We start from the raw sequence: 19,720 nt of genomic DNA on the forward strand, positions 1-19,720 counted from the left end.
AACAAATTGCATTACACCAGCGCAAGAGGACACAGTTTATCCTTATCTTGCTTCTTACATACAACAATAATAATTGACACACACAATAATAATAAAAAATGTTGACACTTATATATGCCTCATTACATTTCTGCACACACAAACTGTGATCAGACATAATACATTTTTCTTAAATAAATTTGTCCCTTTGAAATTGATATATGATTGATAAACTTATTCAAGGTGAGCCGAGAATACAAAATTGTAAACCAAAATAATTGCGTTCCTAGTAAAGTCTTACACGCAGATGTTGTTGACATCATACGTACACAGATTGGTTTCATAGTGATGTATATAAATATCAAAATAAGTGGCACGCTATTCAGAACACCAAACACGGCATGAATGTATATCATCAAACTAGATAAAATGTAAGCATATTTTCCAGCAGGCTGTTGACATGCATGTGCGATTTCGCTCTAATAATCAGTTCAAATACTGTTATTGTACAAATACATATCTGAATTATTTAATAATAAGATCCCCCATATACAATTCCCTAGGGAACACAAAAGGAAGCAAAACACAATTGTTGAGAACGTCATGTCAATCAATGGCAAGAGAAGGTTAGAGGAAGGAAAATATTTTCCTCCCATATCAGCAGAAATTGTTGTGTCAATTGTCATATACCGGATCGTCCTAAAGCAACACGTGATGACTCTGAACTTAATATGCTCTTTTTTCTTAATAGAAATCTTAAAGGACAATAATAAAGTCTGAAATAGAGTGATAGAAGATCAATCACACAATAATTGATGATTGAGGTTAAAGAACCAATACAATGTTTTGAAAAATGGTCCATTCATATCAATTTTGATGAATAATTTGTCCTTTTCTCGCTCTCCATATTTTGTTTTTCTCTCTCTCTATTTTCTCTCTGGAATGTACAAAGACGAATATGATTGTCTTGAAAAAGATTTAGGTCAAAACACATGTTGGCAAATTCGACAATGTATTCGGTTTTGTCAAAATGAATAAATGATTGCATTTCAACAACGTATATATGCCTACATGCTAGTCAATAGATTTGGTGTCACCAATTACTGAATTGAACATTTTAATAAAAGTTGACAACGGTCACATTTGAATGATACACACCATATTTTAATGGTGAGAGGGCTATTTGATATGTTATTATACTATTTTCATTCATTCAGTGGGCATTGGGCAGAGTGTCAAGTATGCCGAAGCAGCACTTACAACAATAAGAAGTTAATGGGTCTCATTACGAGTTTGGCGGTAGCCGTGCCAGTAAAAACCGGCACGGCTGCCACCTAACTTGTGAAATTACGGGCACCCAGCAATGGGGATGTATGGGGGCACTCCGACCCCAGTGGACCCTGTCTGTCCCCATTGCCGGGTGCTGGTATGCATTACTCCCCATTCTCATTTGAGCCCCACAGGGCTCAATGGGAATGGGGAGGTTGGATGCACCGGCACCATTCATGAATGATGCTGGTGCATCCGACAAGTTGAGCTTGCAGGTGATGCTCTGCCCGCCAGGTCAAACCTGGCGTACAGAAAGGCACCCGTAAGCACAACTCATAGTTTGCCAGTCTGGTAGCAAAGGTCCGGTAGTTTACCGGCACCATTACTACCAGACCTGCAAACTTATAATGAGGCCCAATGCCTATGAAAAATTACAATTATCCTAAGGGCATGCATTTTAACTGTTAACCGAGTACTTGCTTCAACTCATGTCAGAGAACATTTTCACTCACACTTCTCATCCTCTTAGTCATAGCTTTATATTGTTTTCCTTTTTTCTTAGAAAGCAACTACCCTATTATATTCCCCTCTTCTCCTTGGTTGTGCTGTACTTTGTCACATTATGCTCTGTTTTCTATGATACCCATTTCAATATTATGCTATTTGTTATTTGTTAATGTGATGTATATTATTCTTACTATGCTGTAAAGTTATGTTTTTCTGCAACACTGTGACAGGGTGTGCATGTTGTTCTATCATGTTTTCTTGTGATATGTTGTTTGTTTTCTTGTGATATGTTGTTATATCAGTTTATGTTAATTTGTTATTATATACATGTTGCTCTTTAGAATATGTTGTGCCATGCATGAAAAGCTATGTTATTTGCAAATGCCTTCAGTTATGCTAAGCTTGAAAGATTATAGAACCTGGTCATAATAGATTTAGTAGGAGCTTCCATAGCCCACCACAGCCCTGTCCTTCCCTTACCTAAGCTTGGTTGAGAATAATGGGTAAATATGGGGGATCAGCAACATTGCTCCTTCCTGGTTATAATGGCTACTGTTCCCTTTCTACGTTCACCAGGTTTTTGCAAGGACTAATAATATCCTTCCAATTTTTTGACTTCATCTGTGACATATATTTTTTCATGGCGTTAGGTTGTTTGTCTATCCGTGTTGTGTATGTTTAGCGACCTTAAGTCTTCGAATCAGTGGCCCAACTATATAAGTCATTAAAGTAAAGTAAAGGAGGTGATCTCTTGCATAGCTATTGACTGTTTACCATATTGGAGCCTCTTCCCATCCATCGAATGTGGGACCTGGTATCAAATGTCGACCGACAAGGAACTTGTGGCAACTAATCAAATGACAATCAGTCCAGCACTAAGGTTATAATAACCACAAAGAGACTTCAAATGTTGACTAATTGGGGCATTCTCCTCCCTAGCAGCTTAGCACAAGATACAGGAAAATGCTAACACAATCGGTTGGCACTGACTAACTTACACATTCTCACTTTTTCGTACGGCCCACAGCTTAATACTTCCTCAGTCTACCTCTGTCCGGCCTCCAGAACAGAAACCTTGGGACAGCATAAACCCTGCATGTTTCAGGGAAACAGTGGGTCTCCCATCCCATCAATATGGACTTGGGGACTCATTCTGAGTGTGGAAGTCCGGAAACAAGGCACCCTTGTTTCCAGACCACCACACTACGAGTCTGCCTGCAGAGGCCATTGTGGCCCACAGGGTCAGATCTGCCGGGCACAATGGCCCCTGCAGGCACACTTTTCATGGAAGCACCGGCACCATTAGCAATGGTGCCTGTGCTTCTGTCTCCCCACTCCCGTGGAATCCTATGGGACTCCACGGGAAGGGGAGTTACCGAATCTGCCACCTGACTTCCTGCGCTGTCGGGACTTGTAATGTCCCAGTGGCACCAGGAAGTCAGGCGGCATATTCTGTGTTTCTTGGTCGGTGGCAACCTATTGGTGGCACCAGTGGGATACAGCCAAACACGGAATGAGGCCATTAGTGTCTTACCTTACACATTAGGGTTTCAAACGGATGACAACTTTTAATGAAAGAGAATTCCACAACACAGATACAGGGTTTGAGAAAGAGCTGTATGTGCAGCTAGTTCCCAGAAAATCCTAGCCTTGCACTAAGTTGGGAGGTTCCCTTTGTTCACCACACCCCTGCAACACTAGAAGAAACACGTTAGAATGGATAGGCTACATGGAGAGCAGGCACTAGGCACTATACTCATTAGGAAGCCGTGATGAATTGCCATGTTGAAAGATTGTGAAAGTCCTGGGTGCTTTGATTTTTATTAAATAATAAAATGATGCAGATAATTCCATCTCTGAAAGAGAAATCTGCTCATCAGATTCCCCTTTCATAAGCTCCATGCAATAAGCATAGTTTGTACTTGTACCTTGCTGCATCACCCTGATTTGCAGTGCCTGCTCTACCAGTGGCCCAGAGCAGGTTCGGAGGCTACAGATGTCCTCTTGACAGCTGCAGTGACACCCCAGTCTCTACAGTGCAAGGGCTACATTTAACATATGCATCCCTGTTCCAAAAATGCAAAACACTAAAGATGATGTCCAGGTGGCGCATATAACTGTAAATATAAGTCATACCTGAGTAAGGGTGAGCTGGCCAGTTTCCGCCAGAGCTATCCCATCCACAGTAAATTGATTTTACACATGTGTGAGCCCTGTGGGCCCAGTTCAGGATTAAGCGTAATCCTCCCTGACAGTCTGCTGTCAGGGCTAGCCTAGGGGGATTGCTTCTCTTTGTTAATTTCTAAGGGCAGGAAACATTCTTTCTGCCAGGACAGCCATGCCAAAGGATGCTGACTTTGGAACAGAAAGAAAGAGGTGCACCCATTCACAGAGAGCCACGCCTCACACCAGGGGGCTGAATTTCTAAAGGCCTTTGTTCCTGTTGAGAGGCGAGTGAGCAGAATTAGGGTGAGCCATAAACGGGTCTGTACAGTTTTGGGAGGGTCCTGCCATCCCGATTCTCTCTGCCTCTCTTTCTCTTTCCTGCCCCCTCCACTTCCCTTGGAGCAAATCACTTTGGGTGTGACATCATAAGGGCAAGGTCCACACAATCCAAGAGCAGGGATTGGACCCCTAAAGCAAGCTAGCTTTAGTACGATCACCTTGGGACTTCTGCCTATAAAAGAAGGGGTCTCCCACCAGATCTTTGAATCACCTTTAATCAACTTGAACCATCCTGAAGATGTCATTGTACCCTGCTGATAGTGAACTATTCCCTAAAGTCCTCCAGTTGTTAGGTGGAGGCAGGTGCTCCAAGGCAGAGACCAGCTCTTTTCCCTCTCCATCCACAGGAACCATTGGAGGTGATCTTCTTCTGGAATTGGAGCTGTCTCTCTGACATCCATAGCGGTACACAAGACCTCACTGTGTTGGAGGTTCCCTGTAGTTGTATTCCAGCCTCCCCCATGTTTGAGAGCAGAGAAAAGGACGCATATGGTCCCTGAGACACTGGATTGGGACTCACAGCACCCTGAGAGTTAGGACATCTGGGAATCTAGTGTTGTTCCCAATTGAACTTCTTGGAACGTGTTTCAAGAACTATTCAGCACATTTGAACCAGCAGGATCCTCCATTGCTGGATTTGTACTCTTCCTGATTTTAGCACAGCGCAAGAAGTCTGGTTTGCTGCTGCCTAGAATACCTGTGCAGTTGGTCATTGTGCTGCACTTGGAATAATTCAGGAGTCTGACCTGCGTGTTGCTCTCAGAAGATTATGTGAGGGTAGCCATTGTTTTTCACAGGTTGTAGCCTTTGCGCCAGAGGATCTCTTATGATAGCCATTGTAAAGCATGTGGAAAGGTTGTGAAGTTGACCAGGGTGCTGCACTTAGTCGAGTCCATGAGGGGGACCATGCTATGGATTCTAGGTGATTGTAGAATGTGTTCTACTACAGTGAGTGCAGGTGTCAGCAGTATGCTGTCTTATGGTTAAGTGGGGTCGTGAATGTAGCCACTTAATGACAGCTAGAAGCATGCAGAATGTATCCGCTATCAGTTTATCAATCAAGATGTTTTAGAATTTTACCACATATACCATTTTCAGGCATTAATTTGAATGTAACCAATGCATTTTTTTTCTGGCCCTCTGCAATTTCAGAATTTAGCGAAAGGCACAGCCATTCTCCCCCACGCCTCTGCTTTCACATACAACTCAAATACCACTTTGCACAACACTTCTGCCATAAGAATGTAGCTAGATTTCACAAAAAGAATTTCGAACTGTAGCTACACACATAACTGACTGTCCTCTTACACACACCTTTCAGCTTATTTCCGTACTGCACAACTCTCCCCCCATGCACATGCCAGTTAGACATGGGCAACCAGCATGGACTCGGCTAAGTATTCACAACCTTAATGGCCATTATGCATGCATTCATACTAGCACGTCCTTCCTTTCCCAAACTTCTGTTTTCGGTCCCTGTGAGGGCATTTAACCAACAGCGCGTTGGGACCATACCCATGGGGAAAAGTGCTATACAAATGACAAAATGAAATGGAAATTAAGAACTGGAAACAAGGTTCTATTTACTGCTAACTGTCCTTGTGGTCCGTTGTTGAGTTCTGGAGACTGGTTAAGTCACTTTGAACCCTTATTACTCACAAGTGCATTTCTGTTTCAAGAACATTGTGGCATTTGCTTGCCTTTCCCTGATTCATTACCCAGACTGCTGCATCAACTATCTTTCCTTATTCTACGTTTTGTTCCTTAGGGGTGGGATTTGTGTAGTGTCTAGTTAGTGTCGTGCATGGTGTGTCTGATTGAAGTATATAGTTGTATAGAACCTTGATTAAATATTCCTTTATTTTGGAGTGTTATACTTCGCTACTGTACTACATTCACGCCCCGCTAAAGTGTATAGCCTTCCCTCAGCCCATGTTCCCACAAAAGGCAAAAGAGGTATATCACTTGACAGTGCCTGTTTTACCTTCATGATTGTGTTGGCTCTTGGTTTGTAGAAGTGTGAGGGCTGTGTGGGTGTTTTAGGATATATTCATCCTGCAGAGCAGTAGTCAATTTGTCACATTGAAACTTACTAATTAAAGCTCACCCTCACCTGAATGTGTCCTCAGTGCCATCCAACCATTTTGCATACAGAACAGGTAGGGTATTAAAAATTTATCAGAGCTGTAGTGTTATATCATGGGAATGTGGACAAGTGACCCAGTACATACTGTCTTAGTCAATATTGCCCAGTCTTTATGGCATTTGTCTGAACCTTGATTATGTTTGGGGAGGCATTTCAGGATTCTGCAGTGACTAAAGGGTGCTCGGAATCAGTCAGAAAGCACCATGATAACGCCATGTGACATACCAGAAACCAAAAACACTGAGCAATCCTCAGCCTTCGAAAAGGTGAGAAAATAGACACAATAGTAACATCAAATTGACCAAAGCCTGTAACCAACGTCCATTGGTATGGTATATTTTGAATGCTCATGGTCAGTCTCTGCAAACTATTTAATAGATGTGTAGACAACAGTTTTCTTGATGATCAATCTTTAAGATGAAAGTGAAATGCAACGTTATGTAACATAAATTGTTGTAATACATTCCGCAAAAATAAGAAGACCTGCCACATGTTTTGTTGCTTTGAATTATCAAAACAGGTAGTTTGTTTGATTGTGCTCTTTTGATCTTACCAAATGTACATACTGGGTTTAAAGGCATATTAACATTAAACGTGGCTCTGCTTTAATCCAATCACAACCATACCAGTTAGGTCTATAACAGCCAAATCTAATGTTTACAGAAAATGTGACACCACTCACAATAGCGGTATGATATACGTTTGAAGCATCACCTGCATATCTTAGACTTTGGTTTGGCTGAGAACATGGATTGATTTAGGTTTCACTATTGTAGGACTGGGAGAATAAGTCTGGGGCTGCATGTTTTTCCTAGAAGCAAGCAATACAGAGCAACACAGGTTCGAATTCCCGTGCCTTGCTTAGAGACTGGTATTAAACCATTATGAAATATTGATCAATGAGTAACCTGGACCACATGATAATCCATATTTCTGGCTCACTCTCCATATTCTGATTACTTGTCTCATGGAACAGACAATGGCAGGCCAACTGTACAAATATGGAGTGTGGTGTTCAAAAGCAGCCCCAAGATAAAAATGAAACTGTGTTTGGCTAAATGAGACCTACAAATGCAGAAATACCTTCCTGTCATTTGAAAGCACACTTTTTGACTGGCAAGCCAGCATGGAAGTTTCATCACTGCCAAATAAACCGCCAGTGTTGTCAGAAACAGGAAGACTAACATTTAGTATGCCTTGTGTGTGAATGTCAAAGAAGTAAAATCAGAGTCCTACCTTTCACTGCATTATGACAACATGAAAGGCACTTTTCACAAAAAGAGAGCAGCATTGAAATGAAGACAATTGCATCTGGGATTGAAAGGAACTGTTTACCAGTGAAATGCCAGTGCCTATGCCAATGTAATCCAAAGTATAAATTAAAGTTGGACATTGATGGCCTGATGCAAGATATTAAAGCAGGCCAACGAGTGAAGGAATAGCACAATTTAAAAGTACATGTTTTCTGTGCATGACGAAGAGCTGTGCTTAGCTCAGAGGTTTTTCTATAGAAATGCTGGACTAGCCCAAAATGACACTGTCTCATGAGATTCACAGGCCCAGGACTGCAAACCTCCCCCTATCATTTATCTATCTTAAACATATTTTTGAAGCCACACCATGACCAGAAAGGTATTGATGGTTGGTTGGGGCCTGCAAATGGGTAATGAAAGCAGCCCTTAATGGGTTGACCTTTCTAAAATACTTGGATTTAAAACTCAAATTGAGGGCCCTCTCACCGAGCTAATGACAATTGAGGTACACCAGACGGTGCTTTATGAGTTAGGAGTGGAGTTGTCTTCATCAGCATCAGGAAATAAGCAAACCCAGGGTTCGGCCATTGACTTTGCAAGAAATGTTAAAGGATTTCACCAGGACAAAACCAACAAAGGACACAGATGGCTAGATCGCAGTTTCAGTTTGAAGAAAAGAAATGTTGTGTGAAATCGAAGGAAAAATATGTACATCATTATTTTGCCACAGGGTTACAAAGAGTATCATACTTTGTTCATTTTCTCAGGAACCATAAGGCACACAGAAATCATTCACATATATTTAAAAATATTATGGAGAGGTCCATCCGGTGATTAAACTCCCATCAAAATTCAACCTTGAGAACTCAACCAGAGAGTCAGGGAGATGCTACGCAATCTGCATAGACATGTTGTGTTGATTATTTTTATTATTTTTGAGTAAATCATGAAAAACTGGCCTTCAGACCTCCAATCTTGTGCTGTCACAGGACTTATTTCATTAAGTCCGGAATGATAAGAAAAAGTCAAATATATATATATATATATATATATATATATATATATATATATATATATATATAGTTAGGTTTATTTAGAAATTAGAGCTGCCACGTTGTAGTTTTTAAGCGTACAACTGAAATGTGTGGAAATGTAAATTCAAGAGGTTTGCTAATCCTTCCCTGAATTTGGGCTTTGTAACTGAAGGGACCAATCAAAGGAAAGGGGCGAGTCCTGGGTTAAAATGATGGAAAGATAGACATCCAACCCAGATTAAGAGTCAATGAGCTGGCATCACACAATTTAGACATGTTTGTGGGAGCAGTGAAAGATGCATAAGTTGTTGCACAATGGGCATCAAGGAGAGAGCTGTCCGATATCATCTGGGTTGGAACTGCTGACTAAATTGCAGGTGGAGACCAGGGAAATATTAAAATCTGGCTGGGATCTATACAAGGAGAAGCAAATCAAGGGATTCATGCTGGAAGCTATTCTTGACTGAACCTGGAAAGGCCTCTAACCAAGTCCTGATGTTTCCCCTGAGTATCCAGAAGCCTTGAAGACCTTGCCTTATTAGATGAAATCCAAAATTAAATGTATTGAAGTCTCTGATTGAAAAGCATACACTCTACTGAGAGTAGGAATGTGACTCTTGGTAGAAGTGAGATTCTTCATTACATCCAGGTGAAGGAAGAAGGGTTCTATATATATAAAAGGTGTTTTTGTTTTTAAAAGTCTGTTGTGCTCCAACACTGCTAGCATTTCCAAATGTTCATGAAGATAAAAAATACAAATTGCTGGATGTGTGAACTGTTTTTGCCAATAGGAAAGTATTTTATGTTATTTAAATTAAACTTCATGTAAAGTGTATTACTAAGTGTATGATTCAGTCATGTTTCAAGGTGCTACTTCTCATTAAAAGTGTACCCCACGCAAAGTGTTTTGACTGTACATGTTGTGGAGTTAAAGAGTCTGTGATCTGTGTTATCCTGAACCAACTAATGTTTTCAGTTTGTGTAATAAGTGAATTGTCAGAAAAGAAAAGCAAATGGTCCACAGAGTGATGTGGCGTGGTTTGTGCTTTTGTAAAATTATTCATTTTCCTATAAATTAATAAATATATATTCTTTCTATCCACCGGCCTGGATCTTGGATTACCTAATGCTAAAGGGTGTGGGATCTACGTGGTTTTTTTATGAATCACCGACAGGGCTAGATCGAACATAAAAGGAATATTGGTGTGGTGCTTTTGATTAGTGGGGGACTGAACTCCCTGTATTGATTGTTGATCCGTAAATAACTCCATTATTAAAATGGGAGCTCATGACCATGATCTAGCTCTAAGTCGGTAGGGTGAGTGGCAGTTGTTCATGCATTGTTAAAGTATAACTTTAGCTTGAACCCTAAGAGGCAGGGAGGTATACAGAGGAATAAGACTGTGCAGAGTAATGCAAAAGTAATCTGATTTGGTATTATTGAATGTTGAAATCTAGCAGAAATAAAATGCAACGATTTTGTTCCTGTGTAGAGAGAGATTATAAAGCAGCAAAAAGCTACTTTTAAAATGAGTGCCATTGAAATGGACCAGGTCAGAAAACATCTCTTGGCCAAACTGTTCATTTGGGGAGACTGTGGTGACCAGGGGACTGGGTGCTGGCAGGCTAGAATGGTAAAATAAATGTTACATCATTAGGCACTGAGATTTGGCTTGAGCCATACAGCCCGAGATGTGTTTTACATGACTCACAATGCACATGAGGAGTAGACTAAAATTGCTCAACTCATGGATCAGTTATATTTTCATTTGCAATTAATTGAACAGTGATTGCAAAATAAAGATGCCTTCATGCTGAATGAGACTCAAGACCTGGAAAAGGTCCAGCAATCACTCATGCAATTGGAAGATAAAGTACAAAAAAGCTAGATTCTAGAATCAAAACATGAAAACCTAATTGAGCAACTAAAAAATGAGGTAAAAACCTGCCTACAGGCCAGCACAGAGTGAGAAATGGAGTTTGCTGCATTACAAGATACGTATAAAGAGAGTGCAGAAACTATAAGGGACCCTCAACACCAGTTGAATGACTAGACTATTCGCCATAGAGTGTTGTTGGATGGAAATGTGGCCTTTAAACAGTCTATAAAAGAGCTAAAACAAGAAACCATTCAGTTAATTATTAAAGGGTTGCCTCCCAAAATGATCTTGATCAGATTCACCAAGATTTCAATATTCTGAAACAACAGAAAATGCATCTGATTAAGGAAATTGACCTCTTAATGCAGCATAACAGTGTCCTATTAGAAAAAATGAATCACTTAAAATGGACACAGAGAAAGGTCAGTCAGGTTCAAAGTTTAGGGAGTGTTTGAGACAAGTAGAAGTTGATCTATTACAGGTGGCGCATAGTAGAGACGCTCACGTGAGAGAATTTGTCAGTTTGGAAGAAAAGCGCCGTGTACAGGCGCACATAACACAAGAGTCTCAAAGGGGACATGAGATCCTTCTTAGCTTGTCCTTTCAGTTCATTTCTTTGGGCACCTGTGTTGGTTTTCACCACTCTTTTAGGAGGTTACCCTGTTTCACTTCCCAATGTAAGGGTGTCAAAAAACTGTTTTGAGTTGTTTAGTTTGTTCGTGTTTGGATCCAGTAGTATTTTTTTATTTTTTCTCTTTTGTGTTTTTGCTTTCCTCTTTAGTCTACTGACTTTCACCCAACCTTCTTTTTCCTGGTTCTGTGTTGAAATGTCCAGTGACACATTTGTTACAGGCTCCAGCAGTGCCTCCTCTTGTTCCACTTCTCCCATCTTGGTTGCATGTAGTTGATCACAAAGTGTCAAGGGTGAATCTGACATCTCCAACTCTTCAATAGCATCACGCCCCTCCAAGTCGGGTTCGCACCATACAGTGCTTGTTTCCACCCACAGATATGGGTGCATGTGGGGTGTTTCTGGTTGCCACAGATTAACCTGACCTTCATCCCACCTCTTCAGTTTCCTTTTCTCCTTTTTACGGGCTAGAACCTCATTGGTCAACAAGTCTGCCTTCTGTGTCAGTATCTTATTCAGGGCATGCGCTACAGTTTCGAGCATGAGCGTGTGTTTCCCTGAACCACCGCTTTGATATTATTGTATAGGCGCAGTAGTGATTCCAACACCAGATGCAACGCTGAAATGGATGCTGGACCCAGAGTGTCCATTTGCTGAATTATACTGGATTCCCTTCTCATGTCAATGTTTTTAGGTGTGAAGTAACTGTCAGTTATTGTTTGTTTTTGTCTCTCAAGTGGAGTCACGCTAGTCAACTCCTGCTCTTGGATTGAGCTGTTTAGAGGGCTTAACTGCAGCTCTTGCTCACTCAGAGGTCTTTGAGGAAAACGTCCAGGTATGTTCCTTTGGTTGTTTAATACACAAAAGGGTCATTGCAGGATTCCCTCCATCTTTCGAAAGACTGATCCAACACACTTTGATCATTCATGTTTGACTCCTGTTGTAAGTCTTAGGTGTTTGATTTTGCCACCAGCCCTATTTCACTGAGGTCTTCCACCATGTGTGGAGAGTAAAACCCTGACCACCTTCCATGGCTATCCACTGTTGATGATGGATTTAGGTAGGTTACATGTGCTTTACCAGCTTTATTTGTCAGGCCAGGAAGGTCCTTTGTTTGCTGAATGTGGGAATTACCTGTTATCTCTGAATATAATAATGGTGTACTTGTAGGAGACTGCATACTCTCAATTGGTAAATTACCCCTTATTTCATTGTTGTTTCCAGGAGGCTGGTTGTGTGGGTCTTGACTCTTACTGGACTCTGAAATGTCTTGTGATATTCCAGGAGTATTATTTCCTGATGGACCAGTAGGGGCAGAGTGATTAAAGGACTCTGAAACGTCATCCCTCATCCCTCCTCCCTCCACATGGGCTTTCAGCACAGCCCTGCCCTTTTCGGTTTTTGCCAGCCTTCCTCTCCTTAATTTTAAGGTCATTTCAGCAGTTAATTACACACAAGCCTTGCAGAGTACTCTAACTGAAGGAAAACTTTAGTGATTTTCCAGAGAGGAGCAATCAAGATTTACAAACCGTTTTTTTCAGCAGGCAACTTCGCAGCCTTGATTCCTCCTCCTCAGAACGATTGTGAAGTTTTGAAAAATGTGGAACATAAATCTGCTTTCTCCCTGTGTCCGACACCAGCAGGACACAACAGCTCTCCCATTGGCAGAAAGTAGGTAGTGCTACAGCCTCACTCCATATCCTGCCGCGGACTGCCATAGACTGTCCTTAACCAGTCCTTCACACCGGCGCTTTGCACCTCCAACAGTTATGTATACACACGCCCACTGAATGGTTAAAGGCACAACAGCGTGGTATCAACTTACATCCACGGGAATTAATAAGCACGATGAGAGAAAGGCAGCACTCCATTCTCCTCTCACCATAGGCTATCCTTAGACAGACCTTCCCGCCAGCGCTTTGCGCCACCAAACAGTTATGTATACACACACCCACTGAATTGTTAAAAGGCACAGCAGCATGGTATCAGCTTACATCCATGAATAGGCACGATGAAAGAAAGGCAGCACTCCACTCTCCGCTCCGCCATAGACTGTCCTTAGCCAGTCCTTTGCACCGGCACTTCCCGCCATGGGCCAGTTATGTATACACACACCCACTGAATTGTTAAAGGCACAGCAGCGTGATATCAGCTTAAATCCACTGGAATGAATAAGCACAATGAAAGGCAGCACTCCACTCTCAGCTGTGCCATAGACTGTCCCTATCTATTCTTTTAGAATGTTGCAGCGTTGGGGAAAAGAACAACCATGCTTATCCAATGGTAAACCGGCAAACAAAACATGAAATCCTTCAGGAAGAGGTTCAGATAGCATGGGATTGATTGGTGGCTGAGAACAGTGTGCTTGAAGCCAGCCAAGTTCAGTGTCAGAGTTGAAATCTCAATTCTCTGATTATAAGCAGGAAATCCTGTCAGAAACACCTGTGAGAAATAAAATACTGAAATCCAAAAATATAAACAGGCATTGAGACACCCTTACCAATCAGGGTATGTGATAGGGCCCTATGATCAAGGAGACATGACCCTCCCATCAAGGACCTCATGCGGGTTACCTTTAACCTCCCGTGTACAGATTGGAACTGACCTCATGAATACCACTTATAAGGAACAGTGAAACATAAGGCAGGTGGCCTTGCTTATTCCTAGCCATACTGGTCGTGAAAGCCAGTCCTTATCTGACATTGATGAATATCCACCTCTACCATACAGGAGAGAAGGAGGCCGGACCAATGTGTCATGGGAGACGAAAACAGCCCTGTGAGTACTTCTGACCCTCAAACTCATATGATGAAAAAATCAGAGTTAGATTTATAGAAAATTATCTTGCAAAGAGAACACAAAGCCCACTTTGCTAAAAGAGAAAAGCAAAACCTTCGGTTTAGGAAGGGAGTTTTAAAAAACCTCCTCATATTCAGGTGAATGGGTGGATTCCCCAGACTACCTGTAAGGAGGGATAGTACACGTTGTCAACAGCCTGAAGAAGAGATTATGTTCTATTCTGTGCCAAAAACTGTTGAAATTGAAAGTGACCCTCAGAGCTTACAGTGGCAAGGGCAGGAGTAGTCCAGATCTCATGATTCTGCAAGGTATTCCCAATCTCATAGTGATAGGGAGTGTGGAGGATACAGGCACTGGAGTGCCAATAGCAGCACTGATTCTGAGGGTGAATGGACTCAGGTTCAGGTGTGAATGTGAAATACCAAACAAAGAAAGGGTGTTGTTGTAAAGACTGGAGTGGGGGGGTGGTCTGTACTTCTGCTCTCTATGTGGCAGAGAAGAGGCAGAGAGGACCCCAGCCAAGATTCTCTATTATTGGTACGTGGTCGAGCAATCAAGGCCTAGCTTCTCAGGAGGTGATGCAGGCGGGTTCTTAAGTACAGTGTAGTCCCGAAGCCCCCACAAAGGAATGTCCACACACTGTATTAGTTAAAACACAGTCTTTGGGCCTCATTACACGGTGTGCGGTAAAAATCGGAATTTAACGGCATGGCGCTATTAGCATGTCCGCCCTCGCTAAAGACCGCTAATAGCGGCCCATTACGAGTTCGCGGACACGAGCATAGCGCCATGCCGTAAATGCCATTACCGCCATGCCGCAAAAGTCCACAAAATGCCCATTACCGGGCTCGACCACAGTGCTGATAGCACCTCCTCCCTCACGCAACATGCTAATAGCGGTCACCGCTATTAGCGGACACCGTCAAAAAGCGGAACCGGAAATAGCGTCATCGCACAGGAACGGGAAAGAGAACAGCGGCCATCTATAAAAACACAATCCAGTGCCATCCTCTGCATCCAGGACATCTTACCGGAGAACTCTGACCAAAAACCATCCAGGACTGCCTCCATCCAGGAAGATGTCAAAGGCCCCGAAAAAATCCTCTGACCGACAGCGGAAAGAGAAATTCACATCAGAGGAGCTCATTATGCTGACTAGCACACTTTCAGCCAATGCGGAGGTCGTATTCGCCAATGATATGCGCCGTGCGGCGATCATCAAGAAAAAGGACATCTGGGACGAAGTAGCCCGCAAAGTAAGTGCAGTGGGCACTACCACCCGCAGCGTGAAGGACTGCCGCAAGAGGTGTGACGACCTCCGGCTACGTGTGCGGAATATCCTTTCAGTTAACCGCAACCTTGCAATGGCCACAGGAGGAGGCGCAGAATCACCTCTGAAGATGAAGGAGTGGGAGGAGACATGTGCCTCCACCATCGGAGTCGAAGCCATAGAGGGGGCCGGAGACATGGAGCATGGTGTGGCCATCTCATCTGATGGAGGTGCGTGAATACGTCAAACAATGCACAGTGAAGGGTGAGGGGGTACCCCAAACACGTGTTGATGACTAGGCCATTGGTCCTGCCACACACATACATGCATGCATCACCATATACACGTGCAATACTGACCCATCTATGCATGACCAACCCGACATCCCCATGACAAGAATCACTGATGAATAGGCCCCAATGCATAGAGCAGCATGACGTGAACATTCTGCATGAGGCACCTAGACCCATTAACGATGATGTACCCTATTCATGTCCTCCACAGGATCACTGACGGACACTGGAGAGACAAGCACCGCAGCACGTACTCCCCCAGCAGCCAAAAAAGCCAGATTGCATGAGAGGGGTGACACCGCCACCACCTCCAGTGGAAGTGGGAGGACAGTCCATCTGGAGAGGGCCAAGGGCAGCAGGAGCACCATTGCATCACAGCCTGAGGGCACGGCTCCTGTTGTAGCCGAACCCACGCAAGTGTGCCCCATCACTGCTGAGATGAGCACGGAGGGCACGCACTCCGCAGCCACCAGCTCCACTGGGGAGGCAGCAGCCACTGCACCTGCCAGTGACGAGGAGGACGCAATCGACGTCCTACAACTCATCCATGACCCAAGCCCAACATGGTCCATTGAGGGGAGTCCGAGGGCAACATCCGGATCTGCTACCCAGGGAGCACATGACACCCTCACTGTAGAAGGTGCATGGAGCCCTCAGATGTCCTCACCGGATGCCGGGTGCATGGACCAGGGCGCGCCATCCAGCCCAGCGGCATCTACCACCCTGGAAGACCTTGCAACCATCAGCCGGAGGCAGGAAGACATGGCTGCGCTGGTCGCCCAGCATGTGGCGGAGACAGTCCGTCTAAGGGATGACCTCCAAAAATATGCTGGACAAACAAAGGAGGCCATGGAGGCCTGCACTGACAGGATATGCCAGGAGATGGGCCAACTCCGCCAGGCCACTCTACGTATTGGGGACATCATGGAGCAGCATCACTGACCCCCAACACAGGATCGACCGGGAACCTCCTCCTCAGCAAGTTCCCAGCAGACCAGCCCCCTGCGCCGCTCACTGCGCAACCTGAGGCGCCCCGCATCACAGCAACCCGATGTCGGTGGGGGCCCTGATACTTAGCTCCACCAAGGACCAGGTGGCACATGTGGTGCAGGAAACATTATAGAAACCATGAGACTCACCTGGGTGTTTTGGGGGGGAGGGGGGTAAGGGTGCATTTGGGTGTTTTGGGGGGGAGGGGGTTAAGGGTGCATTTGGGTGTTTTGGGGGGGAGGGGGGTAAGGGTGCATTTGGGTGTTTTGGGGGGGTAAGGGTGCATTTGTGTGTTTTGGGGGGGAGGGGGGTAAGGGTGCATTTGGGTGTTTTGGGGTGTTGCATTTATTATCACATTCTGTCCAATACACAGTTGTTCTGAAGTTGAAACCCAAGCGTGGTCTCCATCATTGCGTATGTGTCATTTATCTCGGACAGGGTCCTTTATGATACTCCAAACATGCGCCAGGGCAACAATATCCATCTCCGTCCATGCTTTTTCACCTTTGTGCCTGATGGGATTTCAGAATCAGATGCTGACGCACATCGTTGTGCCCTCTTGGCATTGCCTCTTGCATGTCCTGCCGGGGCATCCACCCGTACTCATCCACATCCCCATCATGCTCTTCTGGTGGTTGCATGTCAATTTCAGGTGGCATTGGCACATTCCGTCATTTGCACATTTTTGGTGCTCTACACATGGCTTGGTTGTCTTTGCCACTTTGACACGGCTGTACAGGAGTGCCTCACACAGGCTGCTTAGGCAGCGGAGCACTGTCATTGGAAGTCTGACTGCCAGCTCTATCACGACGCAGGTACGGGGATGTGCAATATTGTTGTCCTCTTCCTGCTGGTTCTGTGGGTTCCGTACAGGGGTTGGGAGCCATCTCCTCAGTGGATCGCTAGCATTGCCTGTATGGTGTGAGGAATGGGTACCTGTTACGGGTCACCTCTGGTGTGGCCTGTTGTTGTTGGTGCTGCACTGCTATCATGTAGTCAAGGCTGTCATGTCATGCTGCTGCTATTGGGGCCATCTTGGTGTGGGAAGGGGTGTGGGTAGGGGTGTGGTGTGCTCTTTTGTGCTGCCTGTCTCCATTGCATGCACCTGTGCTGTTTGTGTCCACCTGTAGTTGATGGGTACACTGCTCAGGTCTCTTAACGGGTGCTTTTCGATGCCGTTATTAGCGCCATGCCGGTAAGGGGTTTTTGGGTGTTTTACATGCCGCTAATACCATGTCCGCATGGCTTGTGATGGCCTGGTATTAGCGCCATGGTGCTAATTCCGGCCTGGGGGTCGCGCGCCCGCGCCCTTGCCGCTATTAGTGGCACCGTAATTAACGGGTGCGCAGATAGCGGTGGGTCCGGGTCGTGATTGGCTTAGGGAATTAACGGTACCGGTAAACCTTTACCGGTACCGGTATTCCATTACCGCACAACGTGTAATGAGGCCTTTATATAATTAAGTTCAAGGTTATGTACACAATCACAATAACTCACATTGTGCTCAGTGAATCTACAATGCCAAATATATACATTTCCAGCATCACAGTTGTGAAAGACCCAATCACGCAGATTAAGGACATAAAGAGTTGCATAACCCCATACCACATCAATACCAAGTACTCAATGTGGGAACATTTAGAACTTTATAAACAAAGGAAGTCATAATTTTAAATGAACAAATAGATCAATTGCATGGAGCTTGTGAAATTGGCGCTTTCCCCAGAGTACGCCAGCTTATTTGTGAGACTGCAAGACCAGGATCATTGCAAATGGTCTGCCTATTAGTCAGCCATTTAAAAACACTTCTCCATTCACAGGAACCCACAAAAGGCACGAAAGGCTGCGCATAATTTACAATGTGGGGAAGATCAGATACCTAGGGAGTTTGCACAAGAATTCAAATGTGCTTTTGCATAGACTTCCAGATGGGTGAATAAAAGTAGCAGGGAATTTATGACCACATATTTCCACGCTCTTACCAAATATATAATTACCCAACTAGTTTGCAATTTTCCTGAGCGCAGGACATTGGATTGGGTAATTGAGCAAGCCACAAGGATATATGAGGTCCAGAAACCCACTGACAGTATAAACAACCCTAAAACAACAAAGCCATCTACCACACCTGCCGCTGTGAAGGTGGCATAGGTGAAAACTACCCATACTTTGGACCTGGAGATGGGGTGGCCTAAAAATACTACTCCAGCTTATAAGCAGAATGAGAAACAGAGGGGACCCTGCGCCCAGGCCTAATCAAATGGTAGTCAGGCAGGGTATCTGCAAAATGACCACTCTGACGCTACCACCTATGAATGTCTTCGATATAAGGGTACAAAACCTATTCTGGGGTATGTGTACACTCCGCCGGCACAAAGGGAGGGTCGAATCAGGTAAGTATTTACCCTGGAAACCTCACTCCAAATTTCTTATTGGAGAGAAGTACAACTCCACTTCCCAAAAGGTACCCTCAAAATGCTAATTTCCAAAGCAATACTCGTCCTTCTCCCCAGTTCCAGGACCATGGACCCTTAAACCAAGGAGAATGAAGAATCAGTAATGAAAATTATGGGGGAGATTTTCAATACCTGAGCTACTTCGCTGGAAGGGACAGTTACCCTTTTAGGGAGCAGCAGAGGTATGCGCAGCCACCTCCCTACAATCCAGAGAAAGTTACCCAAATGGAGCGACAGGTCAAATTATTGACTGATGACCTGGGGTGCATGCTTAGAGCTCAGTTGAACCCTCATACTAACCATGCTTTTCAGAATGCCCCAACACCCGGGTCTGATACTGCGGCTGGGAGGGGGAATGACTGAAGGAAAATCCTGGCAATCAACAGGTTTCTGAGGATGGGGCCCTGGTTGAAGGAATATCCTTTCTTACCAGAATAGGACCACTGGAAACCTCTCAGCCTCATAGTGAATTTTCTATCCCTTGGAAGCTAGAACCCTAAGAAAAGGGTAAAGTAGGAGGGGTCAAAGGAAAACCCATTTGTGGAGAACGAAAACAAGATCATTCCCATCGAAAGAGAAGAATGATCAGTAGGAGGCAGGTAAAGAAATATTTTCTTTTTAAGAACAGGAGAATCCCTCCCAAAGAAAAATGGATCACAAAAACTCTGAATCTGACAGGGTAGGTATGGAGACCGACCCAGATTTAGA

Source organism: Ambystoma mexicanum, chromosome 5p (assembly GCF_040938575.1).
Source record: "Ambystoma mexicanum isolate Mex_15411 chromosome 5p, UKY_AmexF1_1, whole genome shotgun sequence".
NCBI classification, from domain to species: Eukaryota; Metazoa; Chordata; class Amphibia; order Caudata; family Ambystomatidae; genus Ambystoma; species Ambystoma mexicanum.